We start from the raw sequence: 20954 nt of genomic DNA on the forward strand, positions 1-20954 counted from the left end.
ACCCCTCTCTTATCTGTAAGGCAGCAACATGAAAGTCACTACAGGCTCAATCTAAAGAGACTTGCAGTTTGGTCGACGCGTCCTTCAGGCCGGAATCCTTCCCACCCTATCTCGCTAATTGTCCATCTGTGCCACCTGGAATGGCAAGGAAACTGGGAATTCTTACCTTGGAATTCTTTTTTCCTTGTCCATTCCCACGGTGGCACATTTAGCTCCCATCTATTAAATTCTATTTTGTTTTCACATTGGCTGTCTGAGTCTGTCTTTTTAACTACACTGGGGAGGAAGAGGGAGGTCTCATTTTTTTATAGAGTTTCCTGATCTGTATTTATCAGCAGCTTTCTTTTTTTTTTTTTTTTTTTTAGCCTGTTTCAGTTGTTCAGATATGTTTTTCCCATGATCTCGTGAAGGTTCATTACCATCATTAACTGCTTTGAATGGAGACGTTTTAAGTATTCATGGGTACACCTGCCAAATGTTGCTTTCTTCCTGAGACTTCGGCGATTAACCCTCTCAGTGCTAGACAGAACTAGCGTCAGCGTAGCTGACCGAAATCTAGCTGATGCAGCACATGTACTGTACATGTACATGTAAGCAGCCCACCCCAAGCATTAGACAGAACTCATGTTGAGGTGAAAATCAAAGAACACTTTTTTTGTGAAAACACACAGCCTTATATCCAAACTCTATCAGATAAGAAGATAATCCCATCACCACAAACAATACCCTGCCCAGACAGCCCGGCACCACAACCAGGCCATGAACCACAGCAATGTCCATATAACCCTAAATCGTTGTTTTCGAGGTGATCGTGATCCTAACATCCCTTGTCTGAGCCCCACCACAGGTGGTATATTTGTGCAAAAGAGAGCTCTGGTGGGGCCAGGGGCATCCAAGATATTTAGGGTTTAAAAGTCCAGCGCGCACTCCTGAGAACTACGGCTAAGACCTGGTAAGGTATAGGGCAAGGGGAATAAAGATCCAATGGATCCAGGATTATACTCCTGGGCACAACCAAAACAGGTAAACACAACTGAAGAAGGGGTTAAAAGTCCTCTGCAGTCCTGGTTCCATGACAGCCCCGTTCAGCTAGATGCAAAATTTATCTGTGAATCTGGATTAATCATGAGATACATACCTCTTATGATATTGTTTAAGTACCTGATTTGTCCTTTTTGAAGTTCAATTCCTGGAAGTTTACACATGGCCTTCCAGAATCAGGACACAAACTGAGGTCCTCTGTCTGATGCATTTCTGGAACCCAGAACAGACAAATTAACTATTTTATAAAAATTCTGCTAGGGTACAGGCAGAAGGTAATTTGGGCAATGCAATGAAATGTGTTTGTTTGCTAAATAAATCCAATACCACTAAGATGGTGGTGTTTCCTTGTGAAGGTGGTAGATCTGTGAAACAATCCATGCCAATGTTTGTCCAGAGTCTTCAAGGACCTGCTCCAATCCGTCCTCAACACTACAGCTAGACTAATCTTTCTCTATCACCATTCATCATCTGCTGTTCTACTGTGCGAATCATTCCAATACCTTCCCATACCATCCAGAATCCAATTCTAACACTAATCTACAGAGCCCTTAGCAGCCTATATAAGATATAAGGAAGCCAATAATGCAAGCAAAAAGGTGATTAGACGGGCTAAACTAGAAAATGAGAAAGTGATAGCCAAAGAGAGCAAAACCAATCCCCAAAAATTATTTAAATACATAAATTTAAAAAAAAACACCAAAAAACTGAAAGTGTAGGCACACTGAAAACAGAGGTGGTTGTGTTAGTTAACGAGGACCAGGAAAAAGCAGAAACTTTGAATAACAATTTTTCCTCAGTATATACCGTATTGGCTCGAATATAGGCCGCACCCTAAAAGTTTAAAGAAAAAAAATTCTGCCCCTCGAGATATGCTGCCACTCTATCCCCCCCAAGATATGCTGCCACTCTGCCCCCAAGATGTGCCCCCGAGATATGCTGCCATTCTCCCCCCCTCCCCGAGATATGCTGCCGCTCTACTCACCCCCGAGATATCCTGCCACTCTGTCCCCAAGATGTCTCCCACCCCCTGCCAGACTTACCGGTGCAGACTCCACGGGGTCTTGCGGGGCCGACGGGGTACATCTACGCATAACGCGTATTCACTTCCGCCGTGGGAAGTACCGGCAAGGAAGATTGTTAACGTACGACCATAAACAACCTCCGCTGCTGGCACCTCTGCACGAAGTGCTTTAACAACGAAGTGCTTTAACAATCTCCCTTGCCGGGACTCCCCCCGTGGGAATTCCCGGCAAGGGAGATTGTTAGAGCACATCGAGCAGACGTGCCGGCAGCGGAGGTTGTTTACGCGCTTAGACTACCTCTCGTGCTGGCAGGGTCTCAGTGTATCGGAGAGTAGAATACAGGTCCCCTGCACCGCTAGACGGGCGCTAGACCCCGAATATAGGGCAAATACGCTATTAAGGAGGAACCTATGGAAATGGACATGCAAATATCTACTGCAAAAAAATTGCAGGCAAATTGTGATTGGATGACTCAGGACAAGGTGCTGCAGCAACTAAAGAAAGTTAATGTCAACAAAGCCCCGGGGCCTGACAGTATTCTTCCATGAGTACTTAAGGAGCTAAGTCTGGAAATAAGTGAACCTCTGTTTTTAATCTTCCGAGATCAGCATGGTTTTATGAAACATAGGTCTTACCTATTGCATTCTACAAAGAAGTTAGTAGAAGTGTAGATAAAGGTGTTGCGGTGGATGTAATCCACTTGGGTTTTGCCAAGGCGTTTAACACGTTCCACACAATAGGTTAGTATTCAAACTGAATGAAATTGGTCTAGATGCAAATGCTTGTTCTTGGGTCGAAAATTGGCTTTGTGATAGAGTACAGAAAGTTGTCAGAAACGGCAATTTTTCAAGCTGGACAAAAGTGGTGAGTGGTGTCCCTCTGGGTTCTGTTCTGGGACCAACTTTATTCAACATATTTATAAATGATCTTGAAATAGGCATTGAAAGTCATGTTTCTGTGTTTGCAGATGACACTTAACTCTGCAATAGACTGGGGGACTGGGCACACAAATGAGAGATGAAATTTAATGTAGATAAATGCAAAGTTATGCACGTCGAGGTAAGGAATGCACAAGCAACTTACACCCTAAATGGTACTGAATTAGGGATAACAACAAATGAGAATGATTTGGAAAGTGTTATAGACAACAAACTAGGTAACAATGTGCAATGTCAGTCAGCAATTGCTAAGCCAGTAAGGTATTGTGCTATATAGAAAGGGTACAAACTGCCTGGCTGCCCTCTAAGAGGTCTGTCTGGAATTGAACTCCTCTCCACAGCTTGCTGTCTTGTTTATTTGTGTGTCTGTATTTATGTACCTTTGCCCTCTTTCCCTTATATATCTGAGGATCTCGGTTCCTCTCTCCTTTCCCCATGTCCCATTTGAGATTTTCTATCCTTGCTTTAAGGAGAAGCGTCTGAGGATCTCGGCTCCTCACTCCATCCCCTGTGTTATGCTATATCCATGCCTCCCTCACCTGAAGCCTATGTCATTCACACCTGACCTAATGAACAGCTATTTGAGCTAAGGAATGGAATACTTTAGTTATGAAGAAAGGTTAACTCATTTAAATCTGTTTAGTTTAGAAAAACGGCACCTCAGAGGGGATATGATAGCATTATAAAAGTATATTTGGGGCCAATACAAACCATTGTCTATTCGTAAACATATTCGTAAATATATGTATGTATATATGTGTGTGTAAAACAAGTTAAGCAATCAATCAATGCTATACTGTCAAATGTCAATACAGTAATACATCACCGAGCAAAGTAGTTATCACTCCTCTAGCTTATTAACTCCCAACTCAGCAGGGACTGGGAAACCCCTCAGAACAGTCTTTTTGAAGAGCCATTTGTCTTGGACGCAAGGATCCCTGGATCCGTCCTAGGCTGCCCGTGCACGTTTTTGCAAACACCGCAGGTGAGGCTTCAAAGTTGGTAGTTGCAGCCTTAGGTTTTTATAGCCGTCGTGGGGATTTTCCAGAATCTTCCAGGGACAAGTGTCATTAGGTCATAGTGTTATCTCTAGGTGACTTCTGTTCTGTGATGCAGTCTAGCCCTCCATCTTATGATGCTGGCCAGGCACCCTAAACAGAGGTGCTTCGCCATTTTGTTCGTATGTGGATTGGTGTGTCCTTATCTATTCGGCACAGTGGTCTGTACATGTTGACACCTAAGTTATAAGTTATATAACTATACTTAACTAATTAACCCTGTCATGACCGGGCCCAGGAGTCAAATTGTTAAAATGCATTACACACATTCGTCTCATGACCTGAGTGCAAGACCTTCTCCTTTTGTACAAACTTATTTTACTGACTCTATTTAACCCCTTAACCCCCATTGATGAGTCAGGCACCTCACGCAAAAACGGTCAGGTGATGACCCATGACATGCCTGGCAAGTAATTTCATTACACACGCCTAGAAAGTGATCTACAACCGCCACTGTGAGTGATTTTTCCACTCGCAAGATGGTGGCAAGTCCTTTCAAAAAAAAAACAAAAACAAAGACCCTCCTGAGAACTCTGGCTCCACTTGCAGGTTGCAGGTATCTTCACAAAAATCTTGACATGGAAAGAAGCATTTCAAATACCGAAAGGGTGTCTAATTTTACAAAAAATTAATGGTTTGATGGGGTAAATTGGAGTGGCCGGGCTCAAAGATAGGGCATAGGCACAGACTGACCAAAATGGGGGGGGGGGGGGAGCGCACTTCCCAAATGTGGCCTTTTAACTGGTATCACTGTACTTGGGAGATGTTGCTGAACACACATCGGGGTGTTGTTTGATAGTGATGTATATTTGGAGATTTGTGTGAAAAAAATACAAGAAATTTACCACAACTACCACAAACTTTGGCAAAGTCTGGTGGTGGACTATCATGCATAGAAAGTGTTAAAATACTAGCATTTGAAATACCTTGGGGTGTCTAGTTTTAAAAAATATAAAGTTTGATGGGGTTAGTTGAATTAACTGGCTTCAAAGATGGCCCTATTAGGACTTGGGGGCAGTAGGACCAAATGTAAAAGTTAAAAAATGCCCCCTAATTGTGGCGTTTTACCTCCCAAACAACCCGACAAACCATGCATGGGGGCTATCACTGTACTCGGGAGATGTTGCTGAACACATATTGAGGTTTTGTTTACCAAGAGCTGTAAATCAATACCTGAAGCTCAATTTTAGTGCCATAAAAACACAAAATAAATGTGTCTAGTTTTCAAAAATATATGGTTTGAGGGGGTAAATTGCATTCGCCAGCTTCAAAGATACCCAAAATAGCACACGGGGCAGAGTGACCAGCTTTGGGGAAAAAAATGGTTTTGAAATAGCAAACGCTACTTGTACTTATTGCCCCATAACATGCAGAAAAAAAGCAAAAGAAAACATTGGGTATTTCTAAACTCAGGACAAACAGTAGAATCTACTTAGCAGATTTTTTCATTAGCTTTTATAGAAGAGTAAAAGATTTTTCAAGTAAAAGTCAGAAAGTCATTTTTTCTAAAAAAATGATACAATAAAAATAATGACATCTAAAAATGCCCTTCTTGTCCTGAAAAAAAACAATATATAACTTGTGTGGGTTCAGTAAATGGGAACAATTAAAATTACAGCTAAACACGAGCACCGCAGAAATGGTAAAAAAGCCCTTGTCACAAAGGGTACAAAAAATAAAATCAGCCATTGTCACAAAGGGGTTAAACAGTAAAACAAAGTCAATCCACAAACTATTTAAAACACATTTAACCAAATAAAACTGTGCAAGTCTGTAGAACAGTGTGGGTACAAGATGGATTTAAGATGGCTGACGCACACTGGAAGCAGGGCCGGATTAAGAGCATCATGGGCCTGGTGCTGAGGATTTTGGTAGTCATTTTATGGAAATACATAAAATAGACAGAATCTTAACTCCTCAGCATCGATGTGTACTGGATAAAGATGACATCAGTACTCGGTAGATAATACATGATATAATCTTATGTGATGGGATTGGGAGTACCTCAGTACACTAAACAAAAGTCATACACGGGATGCCTGAAGCCACAATTTAGTACCACTGATCCTTTTTGATAAAATATGCAGATTGAAATATTACAAATTATGTATATTAGATTAATAGGGACAGAACATTGATCCAGGGATTTATTCTGATTGCCATATATGGAGTCGGGAAGAAATTTTCCCCCTGATTTGGGGCAATTGGCATCTGCTTCATAAGGTTTTTTTTGCCTTCCTCTGGATCAACACAGTAGGGACACAATAGGTATATAGGTTGAACTTGATGGACTTTGGTCTTTTTTCAACCTTATGAACTATGTTACTATGTTACTATGTAGAGTAAATAACACAAAACTTTTACTTTTCCTCCCACTGATTTCTGGGCCTTGAAAGTTTTGTCCTCTGGAGCGACTACAAATCCAGGAGGGCGTTTTATCTCTGGATAGTAAAAATTAAATAGTTCTATTTATTTCTACAGTAAGTAAAGAACCAGGAAACAGATGACCAAACGCATACCAGGTTCAATTTCAATAGGGGGCGCTCATGTAAGAAAAACAAACAAAACAACAACAATAGTGTAGACTGTTCAGACGATACAGTGTTAATTATATTGCGTTAGTTGCACTCACAATAGCGCTGAAGATTTGCGTGTGTTTCTCATTGCCTGGTCCGTGAATTTTGGTGGGAGGCCCTCTCTTGGCAGATTTGTTGTGGGACTCTTTTGGTCTGTTGGTTTTAAAAGTATATACATATATATATATATATCAACCCGCCCCAGGCAAACAACATATACCGTATTGGCTCGGATATAGGCCGCACCCGAATATAGGCCGCACCCTAAAAGTTAGGTGCTTTTTTTAAAGAAAAAAGTTTCTGCCCCCCTGAGATATGCTGCCACTCTGTCCCGAAGATGTACCCCCCCCGAGATATGCTGCCACTCTACCCCCCGAGATATGCTGCCGCTCTACCCCCCCGAGATATGCTGCAACTCCCCCCCCCGAGATATGCAGCCACTCTGTCCCCAAGATGTCCCCACCAGACTTACCAGTGCAGACTCCACGGGGTCTTGCGGGGCCGGCAGCGGCGATGCGAGCATAAACAACCTCCGCTGCCGGCACGTCTGCAAGATGTGCTTTAAAATCTCCCTTGCCGGGACTCCCCCCGTGGGAATTCCCGGCAAGGGAGATTGTTAAAGCACATCGAGCAGACGTGCCGGCAGTGGAGGTCGTTCACGCTCATCACCGCTGCACGTCTGCGCGATGCGCTTAGACAATCTCCCGTGCCAGCACTCCCCCAGTGGGAAGTGCTGGCAGGGGGGGCTGTCTGAGCGTATCAGAGAGTAGGATACAGGTCCACTGCACTGCTGCGGGGAATCTGTATCCTAACCCCGCTGCCTGCCCGGATATATATATCCTCTAGAAATTAGGTAATAACAATTTGGTAACGTGCTATCCTCTCTTAGGGTTTGTGGATATCAATACTAGAGCCCAAAAACAGATTTGGATTACTAATATTTTTTTTTCCGATTTAAACGTTTTATTCATCAGATCCTTGACACAAGTACAAGAGAAATGTCATCAATACACAGGAAGGAGAAGACAACCGTCACGCAGAGCGGTGTACTGACTCTAAATACAGCTTTATGAGACAATGTCAGGATCAGGTTGAGGAACCCGATATGCAGGAAAACCCAGCAAAGTCCAATTCAAACCAAAGGTTTAGCATCATAGCCGGTAACAATAGCCAGAGGGTCAGGATAGGAGACAGCAACGTAGTCGGTAACAATAGCCAAAGGGTCAGGGTTGGAGACAGCAGCGTAGTCGGTATCAATAGCCAAAGGGTCAGGATTGGAGATGGCAGCGTAGTCCGTATCAATAGCCAAAGGGTTAAATAACAGGAATCAGGAGAGAACAACTAAGTAGCTCTTAACAGCACAATAACTGAGCACTGAATGATTCTCAGTGCTCATTTTTAAATCTACCACCAGGGGTCGCCCTTCCCCCCTGTACGTGCTGACGGTGGTGTGTGTTCCCCGCCCTCTCCATTCAGGAGTGAATAAGGAGAGGTGGGGGCGCGCGCTCTTTGAGACCGGCATCGTGGCAGAAGCGGTGAGAGCGGCGGCGTGGGAGCTGGTACCCGCAGTCAGCGGGTACTCAGGTGAGTGACTGCGCTGGGGGGTATTCTGTGGACCCTGACAGTACCCCCCCGAGGGGAGGCATTCCGACTCTAGAAGGTCCTGGGCGGTTCGGATGACGACGATGGAAAGCAGACATGAGGTCGGGAGCATGGGCTTCGTGAGCTGATTCCCATGAATCTTCATTGGGGTCATACCCTTTCCAGCGGATCAGGTACTGGAGGCGACCATAATGTAGTCGTGAGTCCAGAATCTCCTCCACCTCATATTCTTCAATGTCATCAATGAGGACAGGAGCGGGAGGATCAGGTCGTCTGTTAGGAAAGGGATTCTCCTTCCATGGTTTTAGGAGACATACGTGAAAAACAGGGTGAACAGACATGGTGTCTGGCAATTCGAGTTCCACCACCAAAGGGGAAATGAGACGACAGATACGAAAAGGTCCTATGTACCTTGGGCCCAACTTCTTAGAGGGACAGTTGAGATGGAGGTGTTTGGTTGATAGCCAGACCATGTGGCCCACATGATATATTGGGGCTTCAGTACGGTGTTGATCTGCAAAACGTTTGTGTTGTTGTTGAGTCTTTTGTAGTGTCTCGCGAAGGGTTTTGAATGTTCTGGTGAGTTTGCAAACGTGTTCGGATACTGAAGGAACAGCACATGAAATGGGAGAGCCCGGAAGCATAGCAGGATGGCATCCATGATTTGCATAAAAGGGGGACATCTTAATGGAGCGATGAGTATGGTTATTGTAAGCAAACTCGGCTAAAGGTAGGTAATAATTCCAATCATCTTGGAGATAGGAAGTGAAGCAGCGCAGGTACTGTTCCAAAGTTTGATTTGTGCGTTCCATCTGGCCGTTACTCTGTGGGTGGAATGCCGTAGATAGGGACCGCTGAATGTGTAATTGTTCGCAGAAAGCCTTCCAAAAGTGGGAGGTGAACTGGGAGCCGCGATCCGTAACTATTCTCATGGGTAAGCCGTAAAGGCGGAAGATTTCACATATGAACAGTGCGGCTGTCTTGGTGGCGGAAGGGAGATGGTTAAACGGGAGGAAGTGCGCCATTTTCGTAAAGCGGTCGACCACAACCATGATCGTAGTCTGATTATTGGAAGACGGTAAATCAGTAATAAAATCTGCTGTAATATCAGTCCAGGGTCCCGAAGGAATAGGAAGGGGTTGTAAGAGACCAGCTGTCTTTTGATGGATCTCTTTGGAGCGGGCACAGGTACCACAGGAGTTCACGAAGGATATTACATCTTTTTTCATCTCGGGCCACCAGAAGGAGCGCTGGATTAGATCGAGAGTTTGTTTGATGCCCCCGTGACCAGCAGCGGGAGTGTCGTGAAATGACTGTAAAATCTGTAAACGATCCTCAGGTGGAACATAAATAAATTTGTTGTAAAGATAAAAACCCTGTTCATGACGTAATCCGGGAATCTCAGGTGGGCTAGTTCTGCTAGAATGTTGGCGTACTGAATCCCAAACTGAATGAGTTACCGCCAAAAAGTGGTTAGAGGATAGAACGGTATCCTGATCTGGCGGAGCTGCTGCAGGAAGTTCATGCATTCTGGACTGCCTTGGTGTTGCGAGAACCCGGACGGTAGGTAATATGTAACGGAAATCGGGTAAAAAATAAAGACCACCTGGTTAGCCGTGGTTGCAAACGTCTGGCGGATCGAAGATATTCTAGGTTTTTATGATCTGTGAAGACCGTAATGGGGTGAAGGGCCCCTTCGAGGAGATGTCGCCACTCCTCCAGTGCAAGCTTTATGGCTAACAATTCCCGTTCGCCGATGCAATAGTTTCTCTCGGCTGGTGTGAGAGTCTTTGAGAAGAAAGCTACTGGGTGCAATTGGCTGTCAACGTCCTGTCGCTGGGAAAGGATGGCACCGACGGCGGTGTCGGATGCGTCAACCTCCAGTGTATAGGGTCTTTGAGAATCCGGCAATTGGAGTATGGGGGCGGAAGAAAATTTCTTTTTTAGGTGATCGAAGGCTTTCTGAGCCGCTTCGGTCCAGTTAAATCTTTGTTTCTTTGATGAGAGCGCGGTAATAGGTTGTATAATGTGGGAAAAGTTACGAATAAATTTACGATAAAAATTAGCAAAGCCAACAAACCGTTGGACACCCTTACGGTCTGTAGGAGCTGACCAGTTGAGAATTGCCGAGACTTTCTTTGGATCCATCTCAATACTGGTTGGGGATAGTATATACCCGAGGAATTCAATTCTTTGCACTTCGAACACACACTTTTCTAATTTAATATATAGTCCGTGTTTTCTTAAACGAGACAATACTTGACACACATGCTTCCGATGCTCCTCTAGTGACGGAGAGTACACCAATATGTCATCTAAGTACACTATTACAAAATGATCTAGGATGTCGTGGAATATATCATTTACAAAGTGTTGAAAGGTGGCTGGAGCATTGCATAGGCCAAACGGCATCACTAGATATTCAAAATGTCCGTAGCGACACCGAAAAGCCGTTTTCCACTCGTCATCCTTCCGTATTCTAACCAGATTGTATGCCCCACGGAGGTCCAGCTTGGTGAAGATTTTGGCAGAACGCACATGCTCTAGTAACTCCGAGATTAAGGGTAACGGGTAGCGATTCTTCATCGTGATGTTATTGAGTTCCCGGTAGTCGACACAGGGACGCAAACCCCCATCTTTCTTGTGTACAAAGAAGATGCCGGCTCCCGCAGGTGAAGTGGAAGGACGTATAAAACCTTTTGCCAGGTTATCCTTTATATATTCTTTTAATGAGACGAGTTCTGGCTCTGAGAGGGGATAGATACGGCCGAAGGGGATAGGACAATCATACGGTCTGGAAGGGGGAAGTTTATCGGCACTTTTCTTCTCGAAGACATCTTTGAATTGATAATAGGGAAGGGGAATTTCTTGTAAAAGCATAACTTGTGTGTGGCAGATGGATTCAGTCTTTATGCAACGGATGGTGCACTGAGTGGAAGTAAAGTGAAGCACGCCAGTCTCCCAGTTGAGACAAGGATTATGCTTCCTAAGCCATGGGAGGCCCAGGATAATAGGAGATACCGGAGAGGGAACAATGTCGAATTGGATGGTCTCAATATGGCCAATCCCTATTTGGAGGGTCAAAGGGATGGTCTCCCTGACAATAGGGCCGGTCTTAAGAGGGCTTCCGTCCACCAGTTGGATGGAGACAGGGTTTTTCTTGTAACGTGTAGGGATGTTCAGAATCTGAAGTGTCTTGGTGTCAATGAAGTTTCCGCTGGCGCCGGAATCTATCATGGCTGGGAGACGGATCTCCCCTTTAATCCACTGCAACGATACGGAAATGGATAGGTGAGGTGATAGACAAGGATTTCTTCCAGAATTGACATGAAACAGGGTGGTTGGTTTCTTACCCTGAGTATAGCGGTTACGGGTTCTACTGTCTTTGTAGGTATGGCCGGGTCTGCCACAGTACATACAGAGGTTCAGGGCTCTGCGACGTTCTTTTTCTGCAGCCGAGAGTGATCCTCGAATAATGCCGATCTGCATGGGTTCCTCTGTAGAAGGAGGAGAAGGGTACGTACAGGTGTCCAGCTAGAGGACGTGGCTTGTCGCTCGGATCGCCTCTGCCGGAGCCTTCTATCAATTTGTGTGGCCAGGCGCACAAACTCTTCCAAAGAGGACGGAACAGAAGTGCGGGCTAATTTATCCTTTATGGCCTCCGATAAACCCCAGCGAAATTGGTCGTGGAGTGCTGGTTCGTTCCAGTTAGACTCTAAGGCCAGACGCCGAAACTCTGTGATGTATTCCTCTACTGGCCGCCAGCCTTGTTTCAAGGTACGTATAGTAGTAGCAGCAGAGGACATTCTGAAGGGGTCCTCATAGAGGGAATCCAGAGCTTCACGGAAGGAATGCCAAGAGTCCAACAGTGGGCTATTACTGTGTAAAAGATGGTGTGCCCAGAGTTGAGGTTCACCAGAGAGTAAGGCTATAGCAGTATGTACTTTGACGTAGTCGGAAGGGTATGTCCGGGGTTTAAGGCGAAACAGGATCTCACAGGACGTGATGAAAACACGATAGGCCTTATGATCTCCTGAAAACCGTTCCGGTAATGGGATTTGGGGTTCAAGGGCTGTAGCGCCCTCAGCGACTGGAGGTGCTGACGTAGAAGGAGTAGGTGGAACTTGCTCGGTAGGTGCACTCAGTTGTAACTGCAGGTGATGCACCTGTTGCCGTAGATTCTGTTAGTCAGCCCGCAGATCCTGGAGCGTCTGTTGAAAACTGGTCAACTGCTGTGTAAGGGCAGCGATATTGTCAGCTAATCCTGCGGGTTCCGTGACAGGCTCAGTTATTATGTCAGGATCAAGGTGAGGAACCCGATATGCAGGAAAACCCAGCAAAGTCCAAATCAAACCAAAGGTTTAGCAGCGTAGCCGGTAACAATAGCCAGAGGGTCAGGATAGGAGACAGCAACGTAGTCGGTAGCAATAGCCAAAGGGTCAGGGTTGGAGACAGCAGCGTAGTCGGTATCAATAGCCAAAGGGTCAGGATTGGAGATAGCAGCGTAGTCAGTATCAATAGCCAAAGGGTTAAATAACAGGAATCAGGAGAGAAAAACTAAGTAGCTCTTAACAGCACAATAACTGAGCACTGCTCAGTGCTCATTTTTAAATCTACCACCAGAGGTCGCCCTTCCCCCTGTACGTGCTGACGGTGGTGTGTGTTCCCCACCCTCTCCATTCAGGAGTGAATAAGGAGAGGTGGGGGCGCACGTGTGCGCTCTTTGAGACCGGCATCGTGGCAGAAGCGGTGAGAGCGGCGGCGTGGGAGCGGGTACCCGCAGTCAGCGGGTACTCAGGTGAGTGACTGCGCTGGGGGGTTTTCTGTGGACCCTGACAGACAAGAAGAGATGACATACTTAAGCAACGCGAGGTTGAGGACCCCAATGTAATAAGATGGATTACTAATATTTTAATAACAAAAATACAAATATAATATAATACAAAAGAAAATTAAAACAGCAAACAGTTCTTAAAAACAATGGGACTTAAACACAGGATCCTCATTCACAAGTTTCTGTGCAGGCCTGTGGAAACTCCTTAAGTCCAGATGGTTTCTTATGATGTTGTTCCAATCAGAGTAAATCGTGGCGTTCTCCTCTGCTGTATTGCCCCTAAATCAGACTCTTTTGGAAAGAAAACACCCCTCTGGCCACATGACCAATTATATGAAACATTTTCCAAGAATTTGATCCCATCTTTGATGGAAAACCCCTCCACTTAAGCTAACAATGGAATTCCTATAACTCAGGATTCTCATCAGTTGGGCCATGAATCACCACAGGGGTCCTCTGGGAAGATAACACCTCTAGCCAGAACAGATACAGAGGGCATGTACAAGAAACTGATTTAAATCAACATCAGATTAATTTACACAAAGAACCACCTCTGGTGGATTACCCTTCCATGCATCCACTATGAGTTAATCATGATGCTAGTCAAGACTTGGTGTAAGGTACAAACAGAACTGAGTTTATTGGGGACAGCACAGATACTTATAAACAAAATGTAATTGGATAAGAAGTATAATCTCATCAACCACCAGACAGCCCGGCGCCGCCATACAGTTCTATGGCCAGCAATACCTGCCCGACAAAGAGTAACTATTTTGAGGTGATCCCGAGGGAGCGGCGTCAATCCCGGGTACCAATGGAGAGCTCAGGGTCCGAAGGCGTTATGTTCCAAAAAGCAACTTGACCCTGACCCTGAGCCACAGCATTGGAAACTTTCCCAGGAATAGCTAGTGTGATAGCTGTGCTAGAGTAAACCCCTGTCCTAGAGATTGGTCATAAAATCAGGGTTCCCAAATGAGCTTCCTCTCCATAACCACTTCCGAGAATTGCCCACGAGCATAGTGTATCCCCAAAAGAGCTGCGTCGTTGGTAGGGCCAGTCTTTCGGGTGTGCGAGCTGTGCGGCTGCACAGGGTGTCATGGTAGTAGGGGTGCCAGGCAGCTGTCCCATCACCAAGTACAAGTTGTGTGAATGAGTGAGAGAATGAATGAATGTGTGGATGAATTGTGTGAATGAGTGACAATGAATGAATGTGTGGATGAATTGTGTGAATGAGAGAGAATGAATGAATGTGTGGATGAATTGTGTAAATGAGAGAATGAATGAATGTGTGGATGAATTGTGTGAATGAGTGAGAGAATGAATGGATGTGGATGAATTGTGTGAATGAGTAAGATAATGAAAGGTTGTGTGAATGAAAGAGTGAATTAGTGACTGTATAAGTGTTTGTGCGTATCATAGATGTATTTGTGATTTAGGAAAAAGGCAATGATGGACAAAGATGGCTCAGGCTGGGCTGTTTAGGGACAAAGATGGCAAGTCCTATGTGTTTAATCTGGGTACTGGTCAAGTTTTATGTGTGAAATGTGGACACCAGGGCGTCAGGGCCAGTTGATCTTTACCTGCAAAGCTGTGTTTGTGTGTTATTCTGTAGATCTACATCTTCTATGCTATGTTTCCATTCATTATTTATGTATACCTGCATAAATAGGGTTTGTATGTCTTATTCAGATGATCTATACATGCAAGTGCTGTTTCCATGTGTTGTTTATTTGATCTATACCTAAACTACAGGGAGGAAAAGAGGTGTGGCTTAGTGGACAGGAGGACAAAGGGACTCTGAGAGGTCCTCTCCCCTTAACCATGCCCAAAGTGATGGTAGGGTCAGAAGGAGGGAAGAATGCAGTGTGGCAAATATTTTTATTTGGTGTGGGAGCAGAGAGAATGATTACATGCTAGGGAGTGTGGAGGGGGGCCCAAGGAAATGCAGGCCTAGGATAAAAATGTTTCAATATTTTTTAAAAATTGTTTCTTGCAAAGATTGCAATTAGCTGTTTTTTCCCAATATTTAATGTATTTAATGTACATTATTGTTATCAGTGTTTCCAGTTATATACTATTGCATTTGTTTGCACTTGCAGATAAATAATCTCTAATAAAAACTAGTTGTTTGTAACAATATTTATTTCCTTTTTGTGGGGTGGGGGGGCACCAGAGGAGTAGTCCACACAGGGTGCCTGAACAGGCCCTGGTGGTGGGATAACAGGTACAATTCCGTGACGGCTAGGTCCCGGTCAGGCACCAAGCAGGGAAGGGGAAGATAGGGTCCGTAATCCTTGGGAAAGTTGGTGAATACACTACTTTGACAGGAGGGGGTAAACACAGGGATGGAGGTGCAATACATGAAAACAGGAATGGGGCCAAAATAACATATGGAACACACAGATGGGCTGTCACATGTTTGAACTGTAACTGTGCCATGCATTTTTTCTGGAGGTGAGTAGCTTCTGGGGTAAAACGCTTTTTGTTTTTACAAACAGTGTCACAAGCCAAGAATGTAATCCTTTCATAGCAATGGACATAATAGTACATTCCAGAATTGTGGCAGTTGACACTGGAGGATGTACTAATAAGTCTAGTAGTTTTAAGCATAGCCAGTGATATGTCCCAGTGCACAGGTGATCAGGATGTCCGCTCTCCCCCAAAATGTATGGCCCTAAGCTAAGCTATTTAATGTGAGAGCATCAAAATGAGCAATTTCACTTTGAAGGAATTTAAATGCCAGAACATCTGTTCAGGATTCCTTCACAATTACGGAGACCTGCACTTTGGTGGTGCAAAACCCTTTTTAGTTATGTCTTCATAACATCTCAAGGCTTTTCTCTATTTTAAAAGAGATAATGGGGTCAAAAAATATTTTAAACTTTTTAAATAGTTTTTTTAAAGAGTAAAAATTAAAATAACGTGAAAAAATAAAAACACAAAAATAAATCTCCTGTACCACACCATATCTCTTTTCTAAAAGAGTAAAAAATAAATAATTTGGGATGACATGGTGGGGAAATATGATCAAATGTGTCAAAATCACCATAGTGCAATACCCTGGGTTGTCTAATTTTAAGAAACATATTTTTATGTAGTGGTTTTAAGATCTGTCAATGCTACTGAAGCACCTCAGAATACCAAATTATATATATATCTATCAGGGAGGGCTGGCAACCTAAGGCCTGGGGCACAAGTCTAGTCAAGTGGCCTGTTGTGCCATCGAATAAGAAAAAGATGGGCATGGATGGTGGGCTGCACCATCCATGCCCATCTTTTTCTGATTTTCTAACTCATATTGATGTAATGTAATGGGATTGGGCGTAATCAGTACGCTTAAAAAAAGTCATCATACACGGGACGTCTGAAGCCACAATTTAGTACCACTAATCATTTTTAATAAAATATGCAAATGTAAACAGAATAAATTATTCCTACAGAAAGTAAAGTGCCAAGGAACAGATGGCCAAATACACACCAGGACAGGCTCTGCCACACCGGCACACCAGACACACACACACCAGACCAGGCTCTGATATACCGACACCCAAACACACAAATACCAGGACAGGCTCAGCCATACCGGCACACCAAACACACACACCAGGACAGGCTCTGCCACACTGACACCCAAACACACATACCAGGACAGGCTCTGCCATACAAGCACACCAAACACACACACTAGGACAGGCTCTGCCACACCGATACCAAAACACACACACCAGGACAGGCTCTGCCATTCTGACACCCAAACACACACACACCAGGATGGGCTCTGCCACACCAACACCCACATCAGTATGGGTTAATCTACACAAAGCATAAAAATCCTTTCCACACTGGTTTGTTTTTTGTGTGTTTCCCCTCTTCTACATTGATGCCCCAGCCAGGTCCCCTTTTGGTTTTAATGTATCCCCCCCCACACCCGTGTATTGCCCCATGTGCATTTGTGCCCCAACACCCTTTGGACATTTATTCCCCAACACCCTTGTGTATTGATTTATGTGATGTCCCCAGCCAGCCCTCTCCCTTGTGTATTGATGCCTCCTTTTTACTGGTTAATGTACTCATGTGTATTGCCCCCAGTATTGATTTATGTGATGCCCCAACCACCCTGTTGTGTACTTATACCCCCCAGCCACCTCCTTTTTGTACTTAATTGTTGTCCCGATTTTTAATACTTAGTTCTTTGCTGGCTTCCTTCCCTGGAGACTGCTCTCCTCCGATGTGTTCTTCTCATCACGAGGAGCTGTTCCCTGTGAGCCTGCTCCCTTGAGCGGCCCGTCGCATCTACAAAGGGGCGGGACGAAGAGCCTCACTGAGGCACTGGGCAGCACGGTGCAGGCCGCTTTAAAACTTGCAGCCGCATCGACTACAATTGCATCTCGGTGTGCCGGCCAATCCGTGCCGGCCGTCCAGCCCTCCACGGGTGCTGGGGGCTTTTGCACTGCATTATAGATGGCCCTGGCGCAGCCGCTTTATTTAAATTCAGGGCGGCCTGGGGGGCAATCGCCCCCTGCCCCAGCCCGCCCTTGATATATATATATAAATCTATATACAGTATCTCACAAAAGTGAGTATACCCCTCACATTTTTGTAAATATTTTATTATATCTTTTCACGTGACAACTCTTCTACAATGTAAAATAGTGAGTGTACAGCCTGTATAACAGTGCAAATTTGCTGTCCCCTCAAAATAACTTAACACACAGCCATTAATGTCTAAACCTTGGCAACAAACTTGAGTACATCCCTAAGAGGAACTGTCCAAATTTGGCCCAAAGTGTGTGGCCACCATTATTTTTCAGCACTGCCTTAACCCTTTTGGGCATTGAGTTCACCAGAGCTTCACAGGTAGCCACTGGAGTCCTCTTCCACTCTCCATGACGACATCACAGAGCTGGTGGATGTTAGAGACTTTGTGCCCCCCCCCTTCCGTTTGAGGATGCCCCACAGATGCTCAATATGGTTTAGGTCTGGAGACATGCTTGGTCAGTGCATCACCTCAGCTTCTTTAGCAAGGCAGTGGCCATCTTGTAGGTGTGTTTAGGTCATTATCATGTTGGAATACTGCCCTGCCGCCCAGTTTCCAAAGGGAGGGGATCATGCTCTGCTTCAGTATGTCACACTACATGTTGACATTCATGGTTTCCTCAATGAACTGTAGCTCCCCAGTGCCGGCAGCACTCATGCAGGCCCAGACCATGACACTCCCACCACCATGCTTGACTGTAGGCAAGACACACTTGTCTTTGTACTCACCTGGTTGCCGCAACACACGTTCGATAGCATCTGAACCAAATAAGTTTATCTTGGTCTCATCGGACCACAGGACATGGTTCCAGTAATCCATGTCCTTAGTCTTCAGCAAACTGTTTGCGGGCTTTCTTGTGCATCATCTTTAGAAGAGGCTCCCTTCTGGGATGACAGCCATGCAGACCAATTTGATGCAGCGTGCGGCATATGGTCTGATCACTGACAGGCTGACCTCCCCCCACCATTCAACCTCTGCCGCAATCCCTGTATTTTTTTATTTAACACCTAAGTGAAGTTATTTAACAAATTCTTAGATAGTTAGAGCTTTACAGCTTGCAGTCATTTTAGATTTTTTTGGTGAGACATTTTAAAATGTTTCAAAGTTTGTTTTTGGTTGTATTTGCTTACCTTCTTCCACTCTTTTTTTCAGATTCAGATACAGGGGTTTGACACTTTGGACATCCCAGCAGAGAGTGCATCTATGGAGATAGAAAACTGGACAAAGATGAGAGCTGAAGAAAGACTGCAGGCAAGCCTCAATGCATTCCTGTCACTGGAAAGACAGCTACAAAGAGTGACCGAAGAGCAAAAAGAACTCCTGCACCCTAAAGAAAGTGACCTGAGTGGAGGTCTTGACAATCTACTTGGTCAAATAGCCGTTTTAAGGAAGCAGATAGAGCAACTTGGAACATGTCTAGGGCTGATGAAAGAATGGTCAGCAGACACAAATGAGGCAGAAGGAGAAGAAAATGGTGTTTTTGAAAGGAAGATGAGGGGGTATACTGTGCTGAGGGACCTGTCAGTTTGGGTAGTGAGGAGTGTGAGAGATCTGCTGAAATTACAGAGAGAAAGGGGGAAAATGAGATGAGGACAGAATAAAATGAAAGTGAAAGATAAATGAAATAAGACATTGATAGAATAATTGAGTGGCACATGAGCTGCTGTTAAACAGAAAAAAAAATAGGATAACTGGTATAAAGTATCTATTGCCTTATAGCTTATGTACAGAATTTCAAGAGCCGAAATTGTTAGTATCTACTAGTTTTCTGTGGTACCCCTAGACAAACACACTGTGACCTAGTGCCTACCTTGTCTTACTGGGAATCCAGTCCTAGGTATATCACCACAGGTGTTGTTTATTGATCAGTGACACAATCAAAAGTCACCATCAGAGCCATGTGTTCATAGTTTAGAACAGAATTATTAATAGATGCTCAGTGAGTGAGGTTATGGTTGATGCTTCAGCATGGGCTTTCTAAACATGTTAATTAAAAAATTCCATTTAAACTGGTCCAGCTAATTATTCCATATATAACTAGCTTGAGAGTTCCAAAACAAAAGGGCAGAGTATAAAGACATTCTTCCAAATATTAGGCATTAGTAACATTAGAAAAAGTAATAATGGGGGCGTGGTTGGCCTGGGGAGGAAGATGGCCAATTAATTTGGGAGCTCCGCACCACCCGCTCATAAAAATCATCAAGCACACCTGCTAAACGCGACATGGGCAGAAATAAAAAGGTGCCTGCAGAGCCGGTCACTCCGAGGACTAGCGGCAGACCTCAGACAGCGAACAGGTGGGATTTACAGGGACTTGGACACTTCTTGCCATGTCGTACGCATGGTCCACGTGAGCCACTATTATGTTTAGTTTTTATTTAATTTCTTTTTTTATATTGCGTTTTCGGAGAGCTATACTCCGCTGATTTAAGAGGGGGATTATATTAGCCCGATAATTGGTGTTGCTTTTTTGGTTTTTTTTTTTTGGTTTTCTTTTGTTTGGGCGGGTGGTGGGACTCTCTAACTTTGATATACCCTATTTCCCCAAGTATAAGACGCACCTTAATTTTGGGGGCCGAATTAAAAAAAAAAATATATTACATAAAGTTATTGTACTGGCTGCCTGGGCATGCTATGAGTGTGATTGATGTTAGCTGCTAGCAATTGTTAGCAATTGCACTCCTATCATGCTCAGGCAGCCAGTACATGCACATCACTTTCAGCCTCCCTGTGCCCCAGCTACACACAGACACATTAATTCATTTACTCCCCCTCCTTACCTGAACTGCAGATCTTCTGGTGCCGCTCACAGACTTCCGTGGGGGCCGCTGTTTCCATCTGCTTTGCTCAAGAAGGAACAGGAACTGAGTGGAGTCATGTGATGTGCATTCACGTGACTCCACTGGGTTCCTGTGCTGCGACGGATCAAGAGACGCTGCTGAGGAAAACAGGTAAGCAGCAGGTCCCCTTTCTAGTAAAAAAAAAAATGAAAAATATACCACCACTGTATAAGACGCACCCCAAATTTTTCTAAAAAAGGTGCGTCTTATACATGGGGTATAAGGGAACCGCTTACTGCTGAGTTTCCGCTGCAATGTAATCTTCTTCAGCTGCTAAGTTTACTGCCCCACGGGGACCAGGTGTCATTACACTCTTTACTGGGGGTCCTGTTCTCCTCTGACGAGGCATAGGATTCTTGCTGGTAACACATACACTTACCCCCGAGACTCACTCACCTTTTTCTCCCTTTCTTTGCCACTTCCTTCCCCCTTCGTTTTCCCTCCCCCTCCCCTTTCTTGTCTTGCTTACCCCTCCTTTTTTCTCTCCCTCTTTCTTTCCCCCA

This window comes from Spea bombifrons, chromosome 11 (genome assembly GCF_027358695.1).
Source record: "Spea bombifrons isolate aSpeBom1 chromosome 11, aSpeBom1.2.pri, whole genome shotgun sequence".
NCBI lineage: Eukaryota > Metazoa > Chordata > Amphibia > Anura > Pelobatidae > Spea > Spea bombifrons.